Source organism: Merops nubicus, unplaced genomic scaffold, assembly GCF_000691845.1.
Source record: "Merops nubicus isolate BGI_N331 unplaced genomic scaffold, ASM69184v1 scaffold13528, whole genome shotgun sequence".
NCBI lineage: Eukaryota > Metazoa > Chordata > Aves > Coraciiformes > Meropidae > Merops > Merops nubicus.
In genome coordinates, this window is record NW_008626433.1 from 112,710 (window position 1) to 134,965 (window position 22,256).

Here is a 22,256-nt window from a genome sequence, read left to right on the forward strand (position 1 = left end):
CTTCTCATCTTTTGATTTTCTTGCTCGAAATTAGTATTTCCCTCTAGTATAGGTCACAAAGTCATTCACATCCTCGCTTGCACTGCTTCTTTAAAAAGAGACAACTTGTGTTCATCTGACACAGGCAGCAGAAAGTAGCAGATAAGGAGGTGCACAACTGGAGCCTGGGCACCCTCCCAGGCTGGCCGCACACACCCATCCTTGGCCACCAGCTGTGACCTCTCCTGTCTAGGACATCTCCAACGTTTAATGTAGGGGTTTGTGATAAACAGAAGTCTCTCTAAAGAGCAAGCTATGGAGCCTAATCCACAGTTTATTTTCATTTTACTCATCTTTCTAGGCAGTCTTTTCTTACCCCTGACCAGTTCAGTGATATCATCTGCATTCTCTAAGGTTGCCACTTCAGCTCCTTGCGCTGTTTTCCATGCTGAGTTTCCACTTAAAACTCTGCTCCTGACCACCTTTAAGGCTTCCATAAAATTCCACAGGAAGCTAGCCAGAAATTTAAGCTCCCACTCAGAGAAATTGCATTCTTAAATCTATTTAGCATGATGCAATGTCTGTAAACTCTCCAAAGATTCAGAGACAGTAAGAAAATAATTTTTGCAAGCATAAGATATACTGGGTAGATCAAAGAATCTGTTCATCACTCCCATTCACAAGTAATGGGGTGAATGCTAACAGCAGAGGCTTCAGGGACATTTTAGGGTTGAATGTTGGTGAGGGAGTAACTCCCCTCTCTGTCTGGTCTAATGAATATTTCATTCAAAATGGAACAGCTCCTACGGGAGAGAGTTAATATCTTGGTACATTAAATATTCACCTGAGATATATCATTGGCTATAGTTCCTTCCCTGGACAAGGAAAAGCCCATGTATTTGACTGTGACAAAACCAGAAGATCAGTCTGGACTTCTTCTGCCACAGAAGAGGACTGTAAACACTAGCATAGCATTTTTTACAAGGGTTTCATGACCTCTGCAAAACAAGCAAAGCAAAAATCTTCAGTCCATTCTGTATTCCATTAGTATTTGGTGGTTAGGAGATGAGGGGAATTGCAGAAAGAGGATATAAATATAAAGTTATACAAAACAATTGTTCTACAAACTCATAATTTTACTGTTATAGCTACAGACATCATAATTAAAAATACAGGCAACTCCTGCCAGCTCCCAGCTATGTCTGCAGTTAGGCACTAGCAACAGCCAGAGCCAGTAAGCATTTCCCAGGCCATTTTTGGATGTCCTGTGCCTCACTGGTCACCCATAGAACGTGAGAGCGTACCAGGCTACCCAGCCACCAGAGACCACTACTCTTGCTTGTTTCCCCAAAAGCATTTGAAAGGTCCAAGTCTCATTCTGCATCAGACCAATTCCAAAAGTTAAAAATCTAAAAAATGCTAACAAAGAGTAATGTTTGCTGCTGCACAACTGCAGCTATAGTACCCTCTCCCATACAGCAATGTCGAATTTCATTTGGGAAGGTCCAAAAAATCTGATAAGTGGAAACATAAAATGGACAAAGAAAGCTACAAAAGGCACCACTGAACAACAAAGCAGAGCCATAAGGAATCAATCGCTGTTATTCTTTCCATAACTGTGATCGCAATAATAAGCAGCAATGAAGCACTAGAGTCATTAAATCAATAAGCAAAATTTTTGAGGTCAAATTTTACTAACACACTTAATTACCTTCTAACTTTTCTATACTGTGTCAAAGATGGAAGAAGAAGGAAAAAAAAGCTTAGTAATTCTGAATACAAAGCTGAAGTCTCTTCCCTCCAGACTGCAGGACAAGAAATGGTGTAGAGTGATCTCAGCTCTGCTCAGCTTTGAAACATTAATAGTTAAATAATTCTGAGTAAATGCCCTTGCCAGCAAAACTGCAGCCCCTGAGAGAGCTCCACTTAGGAACGTGGTTTAGCAGTGGACTTGGTAGAGTTAGGTGAATGGTTGGACTTGATGATCCTAAAAGTCTTTTCCAACCTAAATGATTCTATGATTCCTACAAATAACAACCACACAACAGGTCTGGAAGAGCACAAGCGCTTGTGATTCACTACCCACTTCAGGCTGTTTCTGTACATTTGGGTTATTCTAGGTTTAAAGAGCTTCAGCCAACCAGTCCAGGCCAGTAGAATAGCTTTCAGCTGCCCAGTTTGGTGTGACAAATAATCAGTAGTGAATTCTCAGTGTGAAAAGTCTGTGACTGGTTTTTGGGTTAAAACATGCTCTTCTGAGATGCCTCAAAATGCTGCTAATTAAAACACTGGTTGAAATGCAAAGTATTTCATGAGTGATCTGGAAGCAGGAAAAAAGAATAGAGCGAGTGACTAGTGTGCTTATGTGATTTCAAAAACGTTTTGTAAAGTAATTTTAAAATCTCATTGTGGCATATGACCTAAAAGCTGCAGCAGAGGACATGTGGCTTACAGAGAAGGGATAAGCATAAACAACAGCCAGCAGAAATCCACCTTTACAAACTGAGTTGCAGGCAGTTGCACAAGGGAGCTGGGGTTCACGTCTCCCAGCACATTTTTGTTCAGCTGAGGCTTTCTCACAGACATAAGCTCCACTGCAACTGCCTTTGAAGTCCTGTGCACACCTGCAAAGATTACAAAGGGAAGGCAGGTCCTTCCACACCCAAACTGTAAATTAACAATGCAACATGTCAAGTTAAGATATGCCCTGCAGCACCTTGTTTTAAAGTCAGACCAGTGGCTGACAATCTCCTGATACACTTAACCCTTTCCCTGGGACCAACACCCATTTCCCAGCCTCCCAAAAGAAACAAACTTACAGGTGTGACTTTTTTTTTTTTTTTTTTTTTAATGTAATATATCAATTCAAACCTGTGTCATCTGCTTTAATCCAAGACAGGAACCAAATCCTACCCTGTTGTTTTTTTCTGCACAAAACAGTTACCGCTCTACTAATGTGATTTTTGCAAAGTGCCTTCTGCAGCAACAGTTTTGGCCTGGGAATACATCACAGGTTGAAAAGAGCCAGCCTTTGCCCTTCCATTTCACCTGTTATTCCAGGAAGAAGCCCCTGCTGTGGACTGGTCATGGCAACTGCTGTGTTTTTTTCTCCAAAACTCTTCAGGAGGTTCTGCTTTTTCACCAGAGAAGTATGTCACCATTAACTACAGCTTTGAAAAGGACTTTTAACTGAGCCAAGAACAACTATACTCACACAAATTGCAAGACTTTGTAGTCTTATAGTAATCCCTTTCCATATTTTCTCTACTTTGTCATGGTGGGCCACTAATCACACTCATTGTGTCCCATCACTTCACACCTAATGGTAGGTGACAACTAATTCCTGTACCATCTATAAAGTTAGCATTCTCTTGACCTAAGCTCCTCTTGAGCACATCTCATGGTACCTGTAACGGTAGGAAACAAGCATGTGAACACAGAGGACCCTGCTGACCTCCTTAGTGTGACTTCTGCAGGGGAGAGCTTGGTGCTGGCTATGACTCCACGCTGCAGCACCAGCTGCGTTCAGCACACACCCAGGCCTGTGCTCAGTTCCAGCCTGCAAATAGCCGCATGATGCACAAGCGGACGTTCAGGCACAGGGTCAACGTACCGAGAGGCTGCTGGGGATGGGCAAGCAGTGCATCTCACCTTGCTTTAGCCAGCAGCTCAAGGCCAAGCACACCTGGTGGTCCCAGCCACCATTGTCCCTGAGGTGGTAACACCGAGGAGTAGAGCTGAGCCAGTGAGGGAATAGCTTGCAGTTCCTCCCCTGGTCCAGGCACCAGAAGTCAGTGATGATTTCTCTGCACATGTGCTGGTTCTTTCAGTAAGACTTGATATACTCCTGACCAGTGATGAAAAAGATCATCCAAGTATCCAGTTGTACTACTGGAGAAGTGTCTTCATCAGCCTCCTGTCAGGAATATATGACCCACCTGCTAGGTGCTAGAATGCTCTTAATTTGAGATGAGCTTAGAGAAAAAACAAAGGTTGCAGTCTAGAGCTATATATGTTTTTCAGATCTGAATTTAAGTTTTCACACTTAGATATTCTTTCACTGTTTTTTTTTTTCGGGGGGGAGGGGAGGAAAGGAAAGGCAAGGAAAGGAAAGGCAAGGAAAGGAAAGGCAAGGAAAGGAAAGGCAAGGAAAGGAAAGGCAAGGAAAGGAAAGGCAAGGAAAGGAAAGGCAAGGAAAGGAAAGGCAAGGAAAGGAAAGGCAAGGAAAGGAAAGGCTTTACTTTAAATGCCTCTTCTCTCCTTCTGTCTCACACACACCTTCCTTGAGGAAGAGACCCAACCATGTTTTGCAGAAAGTAGGAATGATCTCTTAAAATTTCAGAAGCTGATTTTCAGAAGTTTCTTCTCTCCATTGAAAACAAATGTAACTCATGAAAATTACTTCTTCACATGTCTGTATTAGGTGATGATTTCCCTTAAGTATCTAAACCCAACCACTTTGGTACATATTCTTAGCTGCATCAAAAGGAACTAAATATCCCAGGACATGAACAAAAAAGGAAGAACAATGATTAAGGAATGGTAACCACCAGGGACTGTTAAGAGATGTGAAGAGGAAAAAAAAGAGACTAAAATAGGGCCTAGCATCTTCATATGAAAGCTGAACTGTGCCTTCCATTCAAAGCGCACCAGATAACAAGAGCAAACCATTTGATTGCCCAATGAATGTATGAAAAGGAAGAAAGAAAAAACAGAGCTGATTAACAGGAGGAATTTAAAGAATGGCTGCAGTAATACATAGTGGAGTCCTTATTGCTTTTTTAAGAATCTTAAACTCCAGGTTGCTTCTACACCCAAGGAGCTCTGAATTCAGGTGTAGATTTGTTGTTCAGTTGGGTGTTTTACCTCTCTCAATTAAGCTAACTGGAATAGTTGATGTTGTACATTATTCTGTAGCACACCAAAAATATTATCACTGCTGGGGAGCAGATAGTGTAAGGAAAAGTGAGCAGATTTTTTTCAAAAAAGAAGACAAATAGGCAGCCCTCTGGGTCAAGCTGGGACTCACCCTATGTCTAGGGTAATGTTCCAGGGAGTCTCTGTCTCCTATCTCCTATTAAAAAAAAATATTTTGTTTCAGTTTGCATTCGTAAAATCTACACAAAGAATCCAAAGCAGGACACACAACACACACACCCCACCAGCCCTGTGGAAATCAGAAGTAACAAGAGAGTAATAAGATCCCACGCCCAGGGTGTGAGATCAAAAGGAAAAGGCCCCAGATGGGGAACACTGGGTATTTAGACAAAAAGCCACTGATTCAGTGACTTGTGACCTAATAAATTTCTAAAGACTAGGAGAACAAATCATCCCAAAAGCTTCCTCTGAGATGCCAGGACAGGGAATGGCATTCCAGATGGTTCCAGTGGATCGAAGCTATCAGTTGTCCTTCGTGGAGCGCTACGTGGATTTTCAGGTTTTTTAATAAGCACATCTTCAGCTTGACTAAAGATCAAAAAAGGACATGCACACAGATTCAAAATAAAACTTAAGATGGATAGATGTGTGTATGTTTGAAGAACAGAATAGAATGAATGCAATCAGCAGTGCCCAAAAGCTTTGCTTGATCAAAAAATTACTTTCAGAAAATATGCCAAATAATGCCAGCACCTGCCTTTAACTGGGTTATTTCCCCTCCTTTCTGCTCCTTTGCTTTTCACCTTTTCTATCAAGAGCCCTCTATTATCAGCATCTCAAGAATCCACATCTTCAAACTCCCTCAATGGGGGAATATAGTGCTTTAGCCATATTCAACACAGCACTGAAATGATTCACCGCCCTGATATTGATTTTCTCCTGTTAGTAACACAGAGAGTGCAACAAACACATAAAAATGGATTACTTTCATTTCAAAGGAAAGAGTAACTTGATCTAATCTGAAAAGTGGCTGAAAATAGCACTAGGGAGTGTCTCCCTTATTGTAATTCACTGGATTCACACCACTTTGGCTTAGCTGGAAGAGAAATAAAGACCCTCTGATAGTATTGGGGAATTTGAACTTTTGGGAGGAGAGGCAATCAGTCCTCCCCTGACCTAATCTTAAAGGGCAGTGTACCTATACACTCAGTAGAGAGGTATCTCATTAATTCTATGAAATATTGACACACAAACTGAGAGAAGTGTAATTACTTGCCCTTGAAGACCATTACAAGTAAGGACTTGGATTTCCTCATGCCAAGAGTTCACACTCCCTTCAAGTACATCTGGAATAGAATTGACCTGGTATCTCAAAGGGACAAAACCAACCAGTTTCTATAGAACAATGGCTCAGAGGGAGAGATGCTACCCTGACTGTGTTGGGATTACTGGGTTCTTAAATCTTCTTACTTCCACTTTTACTCCTCAGCCAAATATCTACCACCTCTCACATTTCTAGATATAAACTCTCTAGTGTTGTAAAAACTCCTGTTACATGGATCCTTAGAATCCAGCTTGCGGATGCCCCACTTCTCCTACAGGCATCTCCATACTGCGTTTTAATTACTGGTTGAACCTCACTCAGCTGCCCCTAGGAAGCTGACTTCTGGCACTATTCCTGTGGGTGGTGGCTGAGTGGTGGGCACTCGCATCCGTTCCTTGTGTCCAACCAGAATTACCCTCCTGCTCGTCTTCTTCTTCATTGGTGAGCACGCCTGACCATGCGGCTGGTGGCTGCTGTAGAGAGCACAGAAAGAGTTAATATCACAGGGTCTGTTATTGCTCATTAGTACTGCAGAGGTGCCTGGGTGTCCTGGCAAAGGTCAGGACTCACTCGGCCAAGGACTGTACAAACAGTAAGGGACAGTTCTTCCCTGCAGAGCCTGAAATCTAAACACACAGCGCAAACGAAGCCCAAGCTCCCATTGCTGTTTGACAGGTGGGAGGAGGTGCCACCTCCCCTCCAAACACCACCTCCCCTTCCTTCTTGAACTGATGATGAAGAGCTGCTCCATGAGGCTCTCCAGCAGGAACCTGCACCTCCTCTGGCAAGGAGAAATCCCACTTTCCTCAAGGATCTCCAATGTTATACCTGGGGTTTTTTTGCTGCACAGCTTCCACCTTCACCAAGGGCTGATCCCTGCCCACACCGCACACGTAGAGCCTCTTCCAAACCATTGCAGCCCATGGACACCTACGTAGACATGTACACATGACTATACATGCAGGCACAGCACCCTGCCTGGCCTAACGCAACTAGGAAGACCCAGGACTGCCCACTTTGTCCTTGGGCAACCTAACTCCCTTGCATGCTGCACCACAGCCTGGAACTGCACCCATACCTATGTCCCCCAGGAGCCATTTCTTAAGCATACCCACAGGAGCTTTTCCTCCCACTGCTACATGAACTGATTCAGACTCTGTTGCATGACGTGACACACACCCTTGAATTCATGTTATATTTAACATTGGAAACAGTCCAGTTTTCTCAGGCCCACACGTGTGATGAGGTGGTGAGCTTCCCTACATTGTTGTTCATGGTGGCATCACACCACTTGAGGTCACCACCCAAGCCTGGCCTCACAAGTGACTCCCTGTTCAGGGCAGGACCAAGTGTCCACTTCTAGCAGCATCCCACTTAACTCTGGCCACTACTAGACTGGCAGGCAGTCTGTAAAGGAGTCCAGTAAAATCAAGAAAAAAAGGAAGCATAGTGGTATGAAGTGAATGAGCAACAGAATCAGGAAAGCATTTACTCTGGGTGCTCAGTGGTAGTCCTGAGAGCAGGCTCTTATCAGTTGCTCTGAAGATGGGTCACAAGAGGATGTGAACATGAAAGTGTCAAATAGGGTTAGCCAAGCATAACTTCAGAATTTCTTTTCAGAACATAAAACCATGACTGCTAGCAAGTTGAGATCCCCTTCAGGATAGAAAATTAATTTGTCAGACTGCCATAACATTTTGTCTAGAATTTTCCAGGTAGGAATATGTGTGAATGAGCTCTGTAGAACATGTGTTAAAAACTCAGCATTTCAGGAAGTGTCCAGACTGACTGCACACACTTTGCACAAAAGATCTGTGCACATTCAGTAGATCTGTGAGTGTGGGAACACATTTGACTTAACATCCAACCTTGACTCAGTTGAACAACATAAGTGAGCCTGGCAAATCCACAATCCTGGATACTTCAAACTTACCCTACTACTGATTCACACAAGCAGAACAACATTGTCTGAAATCCCCAGGACTTTCGGGCTGGCTGTGCACATGCCAGGTAGCTAATCTATGCATGCACTATAGAAACGTCACAGATTTCCAGATTTGTGATGGCTCAGGCAAGAATCTATCACGCAGTTGCTCAGCATGTCTGTCCATCAACTAGAAATGCTGGGCCAGTGTAAAACCTCAAGGCTCTGCCTACGCAGCACGTCTGCAAGGAGAACAGGGCAACCTCAGGAGATGTGTGTGGACTCTGTGTTAACCACGATGGAGACAGCAAGGCCTTGCTTCTGTCCACTTCACCTCAAACAGACAGAGACTTTCTTTTTCAGACAGGGCCTGTGCCTGGTGTCATTATTTGGAAGGTTGCACTTGTTTGTACTAGCCCATCCACAAACAGACAAGGAGCTCATGCAATGCTAATGATCGGTACCTGTTGAGCCATTTTATAGACACCTGTGTGCCTTTATAATTTAAGAGACAAGTGCAGTGAGCTACATGTAAATGAGGCCTGGCTTAGTGACACAGCATCTATGAAAGACACAAGAGAGGCAGATAATCCAGGGAGCTCTTTTCCTCTCTGCACTCCTGCAGAGGACATGGGTGTTGCAGGATGGGGCAGAGGTGGTTTGTCAGAGTCGGAGGCACCACCTGCCCTAAGAGAAGCGTACCCTCCAGGAACGGGGTGTAGCAGAGGCCTCTCCCCACCAAACCCCAGCCAGCAGCTTGGGATTGGCACTGCAGGGAGCACCTGCGGCAGCCCTGGAGGGAGGGAAAGGCTGCACCCCAGCTCGCCCCTCCCAAATCCTCAGGGCCAGCCTCTCACCCAGCACCAGTGCTTGCCACTCAGAGGATAAACTCGAAAAGAAATGCACACGAAGGCAAACCCAAGAAAGGGAGGGAAATGGCTTGAAAAGAAAAGCTCACCATACCCATGGCCAAGCACCCAGAGCTGGGCGACATCCTAGGAAGTATCACATGTGGTACCACAGCACCAATCCATAAAAAAATAAATAAACAGTCAGCAATATTTGTTTGCCTACTGCAGCACAACTGCAGTTATGATGTTCAATAAACATTTAAAAAAAAAAAAAAACTTAAAAAAAATATTTTTTTAAGGATTCAAACGTTCTTGAACAGTGAGGGATCTTGACTTGCACTAGATAAGAGCTTTCTTAAGAGATGGGAACGTTGTATACTCATCTCTCATCACAAGACAACCCATCACTGATGGAGACGAGGAAGGACTTTTTCAAAGAGGCTGGTTTTCTTGTGAGTCCTTTCTTCCACATTCTCCCACCTTTCTGCATTCATATTAGTCATATCTAAAAACAAGAAACTGAACCTGAAATTCCGTTTCTTCTCTATTAGTTTGGATGCTGATCTGGAGTTGAGGGGGCAGGGGTGCTGTGACTCAACAGAAGCCTGAAATTTTTAACTACTGACTTTCATGGAGTTGCACATACAATGTGCTGGGTCACCTCTTGGCAGAGTTTTCCTTCCATACACGTCACCTTGCCACAGCGGGCAGTAACTAGTGGTGCTAAGGACAATTCCTGCAGTGGTGTAGGTGCCAGTTGGCGGAAATTACCAGATCCCAGTTCAGGTGGTCATTCCTGATCAAGCAGTGAACAAATCAGCAGAGCATCAGGAAAAAGTCATCTTTGGGAAAGAAAAAATTTCAGCTTCTGAGCTGGCCCACCCATAAACCTGAATGAATTTATGTAAAAGGAAGAGACCCGTGGAAATCCAGAAAGAGCAGTATCAAGTTGAGGAGTCATATTTATTGCATGTTACCACTGCAGGCAGGCATGGTACAGAAGGTGTTCCACAAACCAGACATAGCTATCAAAAGGCCCACACTTCTCCCAGTGCTTCACTGGATGAGCAAGTCATAAGTTAAGGGCCACAGAATGTGGCTTCCCCACTGGAGAAGCCACTCTTCCCTCCCTGCTTTCCTTCAGGTCAGAGATACCTCCTGGGATTAGCTCATCACTGGGTGTCAGGCTGCAGCGCTCATTTGCCAGCCATGGGTGGGTGTGTTATTAGTCAGCTTTACATTTCAAAAACATCATTTGTGTGAACACCCCAGGGCATGGCTATGAATGAGCACAGAACACAAGTCAAAAAAAGAAGTTCAATAAGTAGAAAAAGCAGCATCCAAGTTGAAGCACCTCTACAAGTAGGTCAAACCTACTCACAGCAAGTTGGCTAATACGATTTCTCACTGGATTTACTGCAGAATGTTTCGATATGGAATGTTTCTTTCAGTTGTATTCACATTGCTCTGCTGAATGCAGTATGTGCTCAGTGTTTGTCTCTAAAAAATAAAAAATTAAGTTGAAGTGTCCAGCATAAGGGGCACATCTCCAGGGCAATACTCTAAGCACCCACAATAGCTATTAAATAAATAGCTATGGATTTCATAGGCCATGACCATGCAGAATAGTTATTTAGCTACCTAACTTGGGGCTTGGAGGGTATCACTCTGTCTCTGTTCAAAGAACCTCTCTCTACTGCACTAGGATGCTTCTGTCCCTAGAGTAGTAACAACCACAAGGAACTCCAGAGCAAGACAGTAAAATCCGAAGCCAACTTCAGAAGAATGTAACAGATTACAAGCAGCTGACTGATATGGGGTAAGAATAGTAATAGAGAGAAAATAATGGTTAATTATACATATTAAGAATTTTAGAATATAGAACACAGGACCATACAGCTTAAGAGGAAAAGAAACGGCCAACAGATGGAAAAGTTTGCTTTCTCTTGCTAGGCAGGACTTATTTACAGACAGAAGGGACATTCTAACCTTATCTAACTAAAAGCAACCCTGAGAAGAACACTTAACCAGGAAAAGGGCACTCCAACCTCATCTAGAAGGCAACCATAAGGAAAAAGAATTAAAAACCAGGATGACACCCGACACAAAAACATCGATAAATCCCCTTGCTGGATGGTAAACAAGGACACGAATTAGATCAAACTGATAAAGACATTACAAGCTTGCCAAATCATCGCATTCCAGGGAAAGGGTGAAGAGCACACTGCGAGGAAGACGTACAGTCTTTCTCCCAAAGACCAACGAAGACCCCTGCCCATAATTTCTGGGAAGATCTGCGCAAGCGCGAAGGACTGATAAACTAATTAACATACGAAGCAGGAGTAGGCGGGGTTAGGTAATGAATATGTATAGGCGTCACATGAATATGTATTGTTTCACTGTATAAATGTGGGAGGACTTGCCTCCTCGGGCATGCACGCTTGTGGTGGAGCGATCCCCCGTGCATCTGCGCGCAATAAACATACCGACTTTAGAACTTTCGACTTATAGAGTCTGTTTCCGTACGTCATGACAAGGCACAAAATCATATTGTAAACCTGTGTTAAACACTTTTATAGGAAAAAAAAAATAGTTCTATTTTAAAGGATCCTACTCACACTTTTTATTACCAAGACAAAATTAATGGCCAGAGTCAAATGCTTTTGGAAAAACCATGCACAGGAGTATGGGGCTGGTGGAAAGCAATTTTGAGTCGCATAGCATGCTACTGGAACTGTGGGAGTAAAACAGATGAGCTGAAAAGGTGCCCAAATTCTGCTCTCCTGACCAGCTGGCTCCAGATCAGTTGTCAAAGGAGGAGCTGTGCTTTCCTCCTCCCATACCACTGGGGAGGGAACAAGTGCTGGGCTTGCAGCTTTCGAGGGGAGAAGGGGAAATGTTGAAGAATCCTGAAAAAAAAAGACTAGAATAAAGAAACTCTTCTGGGCTTCTGGGGTCCTGGGCTGGAAGCATCACTTCATATCTCTGGATGTTTTGCTGCACTTAATTTCACAGATATGTTTCTCCTCAACCTCTGCATGCTCTACAGACCCAGCTGCCACAAGAAACAGGAGTAACCGAGCTGCTCAAACACTGCCCATGTAGTCACGACATCACAGTCTTGTAATCCTAGATCTGGTGCAGCCCAATTTACCTGATTGCATCACTTTTGTTCACATTAAGTGTTCATTGTGAAACCCTGACAGGACAGGAAAAGCTAGATTACAGGGGAAGAGCTCTTCTGTGGAGATTACCACAGATGACACTTGTGAGGCATGTCCCTTCAGTGATGTACCTTTCATTGTTCAAGAAATCAGAATGAAATCCAAAATGACCAAAAATTTCTTTGAGACATCCTAAGCATGCCATTATTTTTCACAGATAAGCTGTGCGAGCAACAGTAAGCCCAAAATTTATTTCAGTTTGCATTTATGAAATATATGCAAAGAATTCAAATCAGGATACAAAACACACATGCCACACCACCTCTCACAAGTAATGAGAGCCAGGTTTTAAAACAACTCTTTTGGAATAAATTGATTGCATAATAAGAATAATAAAAGAGATTTTAAATGATTCACAGGACAGACCTGATAAATTAATCAGATACGGTCGAAATCAGCAACCTCAAAGGTAAATTAAGATCGTCTTAAAACTCCTCCAGTTGCTGCCAGAAAAACAAACAGACTCAGCCCACTCTTCATGTTTCTTTTTAACAACCCAGATAGTAACCTGGGGCCGTCCCCTTAGGTCACTACTGCCTTAGACATCCTTATCCCTCCACACAGCAGCACAGCTCCAGCTCTGACTCCTTTCTTCTTTATTTCACCCTCCCCTCCTTCCTCCCTGGGTTGCATTGGCAGGTAGAGAGGGGAGGGTGGCAACCTGTCTTCTGGCCTGCAGGGAGGGAGTACGTAACCCTTCCTGCTCTGTGGAAATGTGGGAGTTGCCTACCAGCCTGTAAGACAAATCTCATTCTAGTTTTAGATAGTACTGTCGGGTTTTGGTATTCCAGGTTTAGGAAAGGCCTCAAGCTGATCTTGTCTCACGTTGTTTTCCTTAACGACCTCAAATTATGAATCTGTGATCCAGAAAGAGTATAGTGGTTGGTATCACCATATAGAACAATACACACCAAAATGCTCTCAGACCTACATCCATGCACATCCCTAAGGTTAATTAACTAATTAGACCAAACTGAAACTTCTTCCAGTAGCAAATACTTGTTAATTGAATAAACTACTGAAAATATAGTTACAGCCTTTGCATTTTGCTGATGTTTTAAAAGCCTACATGTAGTACTAAATACAGAATCATTTGCCTATTAATTTTTCTATAAAATATGCTAAGCTAATTTATTCATCTTGTTTCTGTTGGTTTAAAAAAAGCAAACTATTAATTCATAAAAGTCTCTTTATGTATTAACTGTACAGGCCATATAGTACAGGGTTTTTTCTGTTTCAGTACTGCAAAATTTCAAAATATGCACAGCTAAATTAATGAGAATATATAATTTAGGACTCCGATGGGCCACAGAAGATTTGCAACTGTAAATTGTAATTTATCTCACCAGTTCAGTGCAACAACTTATTGTCAGGCACATGCAAACAGACTGTCACTTGTAAACTTGCACATAGATGTTTATATTAGGCTTTGTTCACGTTAACTGAAAATAGGCTATTTTTTTAAATCACTAAGGATTGACAGTATGTGATGGAGAGTTTTGATATGATTTGTATAAAGATGGCTTTTATGATAGAAGACAGTATTTTTTTATAAGTATTTGCCTTGTATCTATGTACAGTACTAAAACAAAACATAACAAGCCAACAGGTCTATGCCAGCAGAAGGGACATTGTTGAAACACATTTCCAATTTCTTGAAGAGTCATGCTTTATTGTTATTTAAGAGGATATATTGGTAGAATTAGAACTGTTTTGAAACCACACCTAGCAACAGTTCAAGGAATGAATTTGTTGAGCAAAAACTTCACTTACACAAGTGCACAGTTTCTCTAAATTTTCAAGATGAAAAAGTTTTGAAGTAAAATCTAGTTAAGCTTGCCATTTAAGTAGTTGAAGTTTGCTGCTTTTTATCCTTAGTTACAGCACTGACCCCAGGCAGCCCCAGAAAATGTCAGTGGAGAATTGCAGCCAACAAACCACTAAAGCTCCATCCTGTCCTGTGAATGTCCCATTGATTTTAGTGGTGTGGGACCCATCTGAAAAGCTTTGCTGAAAATGGTCATGTGCAGTTCCACTCTAGAATTCCTCTTTTAAGTATGCCATCCTCAAAAATTGTTAGTGGCAGTGGCAGTGTACTGGCTTAGGGTTTGCCCCAACTTTCTTTTTCTCCAGCAAGACTAAATAAGGCCTTCTGCACTGTTTCATGTGCTTTCCAGGAAGAAAGGTTAGCCTATAAAGAGTATATTCCTCTGTGGGGATGCTTCAAATATTACAAGCTGCCACATACCTCAACCTAACAGAAGAGCTGCCATTGACTTCAATAGGAATCATTATTGCAGTGCAGATGATTTGTAATACCTTTCCAGGAAAGCAGAGAGCCCTATCAGCATATATGGGACATTATTATAATTTCTGTGTGTGAAGAGGCAAGTGGGTCTGTTGCAGAGAGTCCTTTGATGATTTATGATCCAGATGAATTTCAGAAACACAATTTCCTTCACAAGTACTGAGCCACCTCTTTGATTTGTTTTCTCCTGCTAAGGACCAGTGTCCCATGAAGTTCATCATTCTCCAGTAATGTTTCTCAAAGTGTTGATTGTGACTCCTTTGAAGACCTGAAAGCATTCAAAAGAGGTCATGTAATATTAGCAAAAGCAGAGTTAGTCAGCTCAGTTCTTCCAGGCAGATAGTTCTGTTTACAGGTTACCAGCGTTTGCACAAGCACAGGAACTATGATCTTCCTCTCATTGCTTTTAATTGGCTGGCATTAGTTAGGTCCCTTCAGCACATGGGCATGTTTGTTTATACATGCAAGCAGTAATTGCCAGCAAGTCTCATTATCCCATCCTAAAGACACTGACCTGCTGTTAATTCAGGAGATTGTACAGAAGATGGATAAACCAGAGGAGGCTTCTAGAAATCCCTGATGTCTGGTGCCTAAAGGAAAACAGAGAGCAAACAGTTCCGTAATTTTTGAAGAGGTAATACATGGGCTTGAAACTGTGGAACAGAGGGAGAAGGGGCTGAGCATTCAACTGGCCTCCACACCTGCAGGAAAACTTACTTTTTAAGGGACAAGTTCACTGCATGAGTCAGGAAAGTGGCAAACTAATAAAAAAGAAGCAAGTGAAAAGAGGGACTCAAAGAATGCTCATCAGAACCAAGATGCTGAGAACAAAATTAGTCATGAAGCCAAAGGACACAAAAAGAAGAAAAACATAATTGCCTAATCATCAACACCAAGAGCTGGATAATAGAAGAGACAAACTGGAGTTACAGAACTATAGGCAACACGACAGTGTTACAGAGCCCAGCATGGTGAGTACATCAAGGAGAATTGCTAGGATCTGTGTAGGCACAGGGAGCAGGGGAGATGCCTGGCATGTCATGCAGGGCACATCCTTACACGTGTGCAGCTCAGGAGTCGCTCACAGCTCAAGAGCTTGGCAAAGGTCTGCCCATGCAGTTCGTGTGTTCAGTGTGGGCACTGCAGGCTCATTGCAACCGAGCTGCTCTCTTTGCAGACCTGTTAGAGGTCTGTCCCCTGCAGCTAATCTCCAGGTTGTGGGCACCAAGGAAGAAAATATTGCCTCTTACGAAGTTCAAGATGAGTGAGCAGGTGGTCTATTTTGCAGACTATCAAATCAAATCAAATCAAATCAAATCAAATCAAATCAAATCAAATCAAATCAATTAGCTAGATGAGTAGATCTATAATCACCTAACTGTGGTGCCAGAGTGAAAAACCGCATTATCATCCAGATCTTCAACCTGAATAAAGCATGCTGGATGTCTTTTGTTGCCACTAAACAAACAAAAAAGTACAGGTAATAATTTCTTATTGTGAAGATTAATTGAATCTGATTAAAGGTAGATCTATACTAGAACTTGATTGAAAATAGTTTGATCACAGAACTGTATTTTTGGCACAAAGGATTATATGCCATGAATTACAGGTCAAGACAGTGAAATTCAAACCAGCAATCTATTCAGCTTGTGATTTAAAAGGACAAATGTCACTAAGTAGAAAATAGTTAGAAGCTAAATCAAATGAGATAAAAAATTTAAACAAAGATGTCTGAATGATAACTGGAAATTCTTGAGAAACTGTAGCAGATGTTCAATACGTTACAGTTCCAAAATGCCAACAGAAACCATCTCTCCCCTTTAGGAAGAGAATGTGAGGGCAGATATTACATTACTATGAAGGAAAGCTGATAATTATTACCAACCAGAAGATAGGGATTGATAGAGAAAAAAACCACAATGACAAAAAAAAATAGTATGTTATGAAGAAGAAAAAACTTCTTCAATGGATTCTGCAGTGCCTCTGTAACATATAATGATATGAGAACGGTAAAATTATCCGTAGCAGTACACAAAATGCAAAAGAGTTAACTAAATCTTTCTATTCTGTGCTGGGAATCATCCCAGTCAGTATATAGTAATATAAAGTAGTGATGAAAGGTGAAGCCTTGAAGCTCTCTCAGTCCCCCTCTTTGGCAGAACAATGGAACTCAAGCACCAAGCTTCCATTCATATCTCAAAATTGCATTAATTAATACAGGGATTCAAAGATTACAAATCTGTTGCGATCATCTAACTTGCCCTCCTACATAGGACAGGCTACAGGACTTACACAAATCCCATCTTAAATGACAGAAAGTCTACTAGGAAAATGCCTACTCGTAAGATTAGAACTATGAAACCGGGAGCTTCCTTCTTGTCAAAGCTTGTTTGGGTTCAGCTTCTGGCCATAGGAGCCTCCTACTTATCCTGCTACACTGAGGTATTCATTACAATACTTCCAAAGCACTGTTCACAGAGTACAACCAGGTCCCTCCTTTACCTTCTCCCCAGGAAAATATGAACATTATAAGGCACTTTTTGCCATTCTTCAGGACTTTGTCTGCACCCTCACTAACATTATAGTATTCTTCTTGTCCTGTGAATACCTGGACTGGACAAAGAACACCAGTAACTGATAAACCAGTGTTAAACACAAAACTAAGAGCAGTATCTTTGTGAGAACTCTAAACATGGATATGAGCACACATCTACTCACACTATATCACAGTTCGTTCCATAGCATATTTCAGGAAAATGTGAACCAACCCTCTGCCAGACAATACCTGAGCCTGGTTTGAGGGACAGCATGGGACAAGTTGCTCAAACAAGCAGGATGGATGAGGCCACTGTGTTTGGGAGAGTCTGCATATATAGAGACAAGCAGTGCTATCCCACTTGCTCTGACAGAAGATTGAACCTGGTCCACTTTACTGATTAGTATAAACATAAACTCTTACAGGTGTCTCTAACCAATTTCCTTATATATTTAACTTCAAGAAGTTTGGTTTTTGCTGACCCACACCAGAAACTCATGCTCAGACAGTTATTCACTCCGTTTACCATGCCCCTCTGAACATTACTCTTCCCCATCATAGATTTGTCCATTCCATCTGTATGACCTCATATTTTTCGTCTCTCTCCAATGACTTTATATTCAACAATGTTAAAACAAGCAATCAAAGGTCACTTGAATATTGACAGTACTCCTTCAACATTTGCTAGCTTCTTCACCATTAATGTCCTCTGGAAACTTCATTTGCACTAGTTCTGTGCTTTCTCCCACATATTTGGAAAAGGTACTGAACATGATAAATGGAAGAATCATTTCTCAAAGAACTTTGCTAAAACAAATCTGTTTAAGAGGAACATTTACACTAAACATGAGATTGTGCAATGTCCACCTGTGGAGATATCCCAAACTCAGCTAGACAAGACCCTGAGCATCTTGATCTGCCTTTGAAGCTGGTACTGCTTTGAGCAAGGCTCTAGACTATGTAACTTGCAGAGGTGCCTTCCAACCTAAATGACTGTTATTATTCTCCATGTGTATTCCAAGACCTGTTAGCTGGCCAGCTTTCAATCAGTGGAACATGTGCCACATTAATTGTTTATTGTTTGGCTTTCCTGATTGCTGTCACATGCAGTGTTGGGTTAGATTTGGTAATATCCAAAATATCGGATAAGTTAGTCCTTATCCAACTGACCTGCCATTTCATCAAAACAAAGTAGTAAATAAGATTTACAGTTTCAATTTCCCATACAGTAAAATGTTGACTGGCACTAATTATATTTTCTCCTTTAATTTTTCTTCAATCTAATCCTAATTAGCCAATCATTCTTCTGCCCAATATCCATAATGGGCCCTACTGTATGTACCATCAATTATTCTGGATTCCCAGCTTTTCCAGAGTTCCAGGAGTCACTGTATATCAGCCATGAGTAATTAGACACTCTTCAGAGTGACTCTGGTAAAACATTTGGATGCAAGTTTTCCGGATGGTTTGTCTTTAATGTTTAGCTTCTAAACGCCAGCCTGAGCGCTGCCTTCTGCCACCACTGCGGGCAGGGCCAGGGTGGAGCCCAGCAGTGAGGTTGCTGGCTCGGGCTGGTGGGGACCCCGCCCCACCACGCCACAGGAGTCACTGCCTGCACCCTCCCCACCCTCCTCCTCCTCAGGGAACAGCCTTGGGCCTGCTCACCAGTCCTCCCCCGGGGCTTTCCATCCCTGCTCCTCCCTTTCTGCTGCCTCTCCCTCTCCCAGGGCTGCATCAGCCCAGCACCCACCACTAGCTCCTCCACCTAGGGCAGCAACACATTTTAGCTTCCTCTTCTGAAGAGCTTCAGGGGAGAAAAACACCCTAACTGGGATACTTCTTGCTCTTCACAGAACTAAGAAAACCTTGTTAATTAATTGCATGCACTTCAGAACAGCCCCTACTTGGTGTTAAGATACATTTCAAAAAGTCCTAATTGTCTCCCATAGCCCAGATCCTATCTATTCTGCTCATCAATCCAGTACCAAATAAACTCCAGGAGGTCCTCACTTTTTTTTTTTTTTCCCCCCTGCTTACTCTGTTTCTGAATCAACAAAACCTTGGCATTTGTTCACTGTCTTCATACACTTCTACACACTTTATATTTGTCAGTACCTGTGGCACATCCAGAGCCAAGCACCAACACCCCTCTTTCCACTTACATCATCTGCCAGTATAGGCAGTGGACTAACATTCCCAAAATATCACAAACTGACACTGTCTACTGAAAAAGGACAACCAATATTTCTGTATTTAGCCTTGCATTAAAGAGAAGATAAATCCTTTTTTTGTCCTTTTTTTTTTTTCCTGTCAAAATGCTTATGACTTTGAAAGAAAGTTTAGTAATGAGTGTTGCATTTTGGTAACTGACCTCAAAAATTATATTCATCATACCCCTTTCAAGCTTATGAGAAAACTTTTAACTATGTCTCATTACTAGTTGCAAAATCTGCTTTAATTTTTCACTGTCCACCCTACGGGCTTTCCTGTGGCAAACTGTCACACACAAAAAAATGAAGTGATTTTGTGTATCAGCACTCTTCATCTGTCACTTCCTGAGAAAGAAAATCTACCCAAACTAATCTTTCCACTCAGGCTTTAGTTAGCATTTGGAGTACAAGGCCACCTTCCAAAACACCGTTCTTAGGCTCTCCTGAACTGGTGGAGTTCAAGACAGATGTTAAGAAGGAAGCCACGGGGAGTTTTCTCTCTCCCTTGCTCTACATACCTCCAGAAGTTAGGTGGCTTTAATACTAAGTTCCTTTTGCCTGAGATGTCTTTTACAAACAGTACTTAGAAACATCTGATGAATACGAGGAGGATGCACACCATTCACAGACCCTGCAGCCATGGCTCACTTAATAAATCACTGCTTTTGGCAATGGGGATGTTAATTTTCCCCTCCCTAAGAGACAGTGAGATGCTCTGCCCTACACATCCTATCTCCCACCTCATTAGGTTTTTCTGCCACAGTAGAATCCAGTCTTTGGACTGAAATGTAGCCCTTTCATTTGTGAAGGGTTTTCTTCAGGAGCAGAAATGCTGAACTTTCATGAAAAATGTCATGATTGTGCAGAGCAATATTACTGCTCTGCTTCTGCCAAATAAATGTATGTGGGATGAACAAGAGATTATAGGATAGGCATGGTAATCAGCCAACTTCAAGTGAGTGAGTGGCCACATACTCTTTATACAAGGTCCTATCCTGCAAGAACTTCTGCATATCCTAGACGAGCCCATTGGGTGCTACTGAAATCAGCTTATGATGTGGAACAAAAAGGAAGCCCAAAGGCTTGCAAAGACAAATTAAAACAAAGTCTCAATCCAGGCACAGGGATCTGCTTATATCAGTACAAGAAAGCATCAAAGATAGAAATGGATCTCCAGAGAGAGGAGAGAGATGGTCCCAGTCCAGACATAAGCATGGGACCTGTAAGAACTTTTGCCACTTCCCTCTACTTTCAGAGACATCCTGTGTGACTTAAGCAAATCACTAAGGGCTAAATATTTCATATATAGATTTCATTCTCATCCTTTGGCATGCAGGCACCCACTGCTTTCCCAGGCTCCTCATTCGCCCCATGAGGAGCTTGGGCTCATGCAGCAGGGCTGCAAAGATGCTGAACATGACCTAGGAAATGCCAGGAGAGGGATGAGTACTACGATAGGCTTCTCCTGAAGTGATGATGCCTGAGTCCAGGCTGCAAGGAGATGGCTTCTTCCAATCAGGGGCAAGCTAAACTAGGTCAGCGATCATACACGGAAAGAGGAGGAGGAAGATGTGGTGGCAGAGATGACGCCCAGTTGCCCAGGGGCAAGGGAACTCACCCCGGAGGTGGAAGATTCAGGTTTGGGTACCTTCTCTTCTGCCTGACTTGAAGCAGGGACTTAATCCCAGTTCTTCCATCCCCTAAACAAGTGCTCTGAATGAAAGCCACCATCCACTTGGGTTTCTTAGCGTCAACTGCTCTGCGTTGTGCAGCATTTTTAAATACTTCTTTGGCCAGAGAGAGAAAAACATCCTTTCATGCTCTGGTGTTACAAGAGTGATCTGAGATGAACACTTCAGTGAGCCTTTAAGTATTTTACACAAACTGGAAGTGCTGAGATCCAGGGCAGAACATCCTCTATTGAATTGGGCACTTTTTACAGGAAAACTGGGTTTAGACCCAGAAGGACCATAATTTAAATTTCTACCATCTCTGTGCAAGGTTTGGGGATTTGGGGTTTGTTTGATTTGGGTATTTTTTTTAGGTTTTGGGGTAGGCAGAAGCAGGGCTTCCTGCTTCTTATGCTTTGGGGGAGGTGCAGTGCAGAAGGCATGCTCTCTCAGATCACGTTTCAGGTGAGACACTTGGAGCCCCAAATGCCCACAGTAAGCAGGTATTAGCAGCTCAGAGACATTGGGGAGGAAGGATTGTTTGCATGCCCACAGCAAAAATGTAAGATCATTATGGCCTTAACTTTTGTTATCATCAACACCAAGGGACATCAAGTGCCTTTGAGGCTAAGCAGACCTTGTACAGGGGGTTCTGATGATCTCAGGCACATGCAAGCATCAGGTTAGCCAGATACCAGCCTAAATGTTAATGTAGCACTTAATCTCCAGAGTGCATCTCCACTGTGGTGTGGCAGTGTCACAAAGACAAGGCTCCAGGCCAAACTCACCTCCCACCCATCTTAATTGCCTGCAGAAGCACCTTCAGGTCAGGTTCTGGCACAGCCCAGTTGGTACTCACAGGGATGAACATTACGTGCACCCAGCGCATTGAAGTGCACTCAAGGGCACGCCTATTTTTGTCCATTGCAAATGTGCCCTGTAATTCTGTGAAGTCTCTGCCTAGTCTACTTTCCCTTGCAGATGTATCCTATAATCTTTACCAGGCAGACAAGAACAGCTGGAGAGAGACAGAAATGCCACAGGTGCAGATAGGATTTCAGGGCTACCTGAGCTCAGGCCAGCTACAAGTGAGAGTGTGAGTGTGAACGTGAGATGCTTTGCTGTCAGTAGGCCCTTGCTCCAGACCACGTGGGAGCTCACATTTGGGAACAGAGTACTCACAGTCCGTCTGCCTCCACTCCACTTGCAGCAGCTGTGATCTTCCTCCTACCCGCAGCATTGTGAGGATGAACATAGTAATGTGTACTCTCCCACACAGTGGGCGCCACTATGGCCACCCAAGACAGGGTATTTCAGAAGAGGTGGGAAAGCTCATCTGACAAAGAAAAAGT